A 2268-nucleotide genomic window follows, 5' to 3' on the forward strand; every position below is an offset into this window, starting at 1 on the left:
TTTCTGTTGTAAGTAACTATTTTTATGTATTTATATAAAATCAATGAATAAGTTATTTTCGTTTTTTATAGAAAAGTTTCAAGGATTTTCTATTATGCAATTTTTTAAATTTCAGAAAATTACTGTTAAATTGAACAATTTAATTTGAACTTGTTTGTAAAGCTTCATAAAAGATTAAACAATCTAATTGTTCAGTATTATGTATGCAAACATCAGATCAAGTTGTCATATGTATTCAGTTATTAACTTTGTGTAAATATTGATTTTGTTTACAGCTGCGTTTTAAGAACCTCGCTCTTTTCATGGCAATTTTTTTTTCCAGCAAAATTTATGTCACTGTTTTAGTTTTTTGAAAAATGTAAAATTTTCTATTCATAAATTTTAAATAAGAAAAAAATATTTCTTTTATGATTTAGTATTGTAATTTATCTGCTATCTTTTTTTTAATTTGATGACTAAAAAATGTCTGCGTGCAATCTTTCCAATTTAATTGCGTAATTTGTTAACGGTTTCATAGTTTTATTCTTAATTTTTTTTGAATGATTTAACAACATAATTTAATGTTTTTTTAACTATGTTTAGTGAACTTAAATCCATACATCATTACAATATTACTGAAATCTTAGTTATATGTTCAATTAAAAAAAAAAATCAATTGTTTATTAAACAGTCTTTTTGTTTTTCTTCCTTTTTTCTTTCTTTCTTTCTTTTCTTTTTTTTTTGGCTGTTGTTCTTTATCTTTCATTGTACAGCAGTCAAAAAAGGAGAAGCATAACTACACCCTATATAGATTGCACGTAGTACGATCCAAAAGTTCGGGACAAGCTGTATAAAACCTTACCCAGAATAGTTCACATTACAGAAGCACATCCACCTTCAAAAGTTTACCTTGAGGGACTATGTATTTCTGCCAGTGTTCATATTGTTGAAAGGTTGTGTAAAGCAGAGATTCAGACAGCTGAACATAAACAAATACGTTTAATACGAAACATGGGGACACACATACAGCAAGACATAGAGAAAGTAGTGAAGGCTCTGATAACCAGACTGCGGCTCTTTAAATAGAATAGAGGGCAGATTTTCAGTATCCAATGATGTTTCTTAAATAGCAATAAGCTTTCTCCAAAGTCCGATAGTGGATTAAAGAAGAGATTTTGCGAACTCCGTGGAAAGCTGCAAATGTCTCTTCCAATAAGAAATAAGCACAGTTCTTTCTTTTAAACCAATGGAGAAAGCGATTACATTCAACACCCGCCCTTAATCGCTTATTACTAAACAACACAATGACATAAGTTCATGCAATTTAAATTTAGGAAGAGCCTTAGTAAACATATCAACAATTTGCTTATCAGTAGAAACATATTCAATATATATATATTTTCAACATTTAAAATATTTCTAATAAACTTTAACTTAACATCAATATGTTTCAATCTACCAGAACTATTTTCATTAGTTATACATTTGATTGCAGACTGATTATCTTCATATATGACAATGTTATTAACAGTAAGAAATTCACATGCAATATTTTTATAATACACTAGATCTAATAAAGACTTACCAACTGCAAGTACCTCAGCTTCAGTAGAAGAAACAGCTATTGAACTTTGTTTCTTCACGCTCCATAAAATTGGACACTTTTTATAAAAAATAACGTAACCTGAAACTGATTTGCGATCACGCGGATCTGATGCCCAATCTGAATCAACATACATAGATAAATCAACATTAGAGTCACAACACTTACTATACACAATTTTATAATCCAATGTACCTATTAAATATCGCAGAATTCTTTTAAATCCATTCCAAGCCGATTCTGTTGGATTCTCCTGCAATTGACTGAGACAGTTCACAGCGAACAGTATATCGGGTCGTGTTGTCATCGCAAGATACAATAAAGATCCAACTAGTTCACGGTAAGGTCCTTTGAAGATAGTTCCTTCCTCAAAGTCAGCTGGAGTTGACTTTGCTTCTAAAGGTGTTGCACTCGGCTTGCACTCACTCATGTTAAATCTCTTCAATAGTTTAAGAATATACTCCTTTTGATCTAGCACTAATTTAGTAGAAGTAAATTCCATACGAATTCCTAAAAATTCAGAAGCTGGTTCGAGTTTGGACATCTGAAATTCATTTTGAAGAAGTTTAATCACAATCATTATTTCTGAAACATCTGATCCAGCGATAAGAATATCATCAACATATAAACAAATTATTATTTTTCTTCCATTCACAATTCTGATAAAAATACACGGTTCCGAGTTT

The sequence above is a fragment of the Uloborus diversus genome, chromosome 6 (assembly GCF_026930045.1).
Source record: "Uloborus diversus isolate 005 chromosome 6, Udiv.v.3.1, whole genome shotgun sequence".
NCBI lineage: Eukaryota > Metazoa > Arthropoda > Arachnida > Araneae > Uloboridae > Uloborus > Uloborus diversus.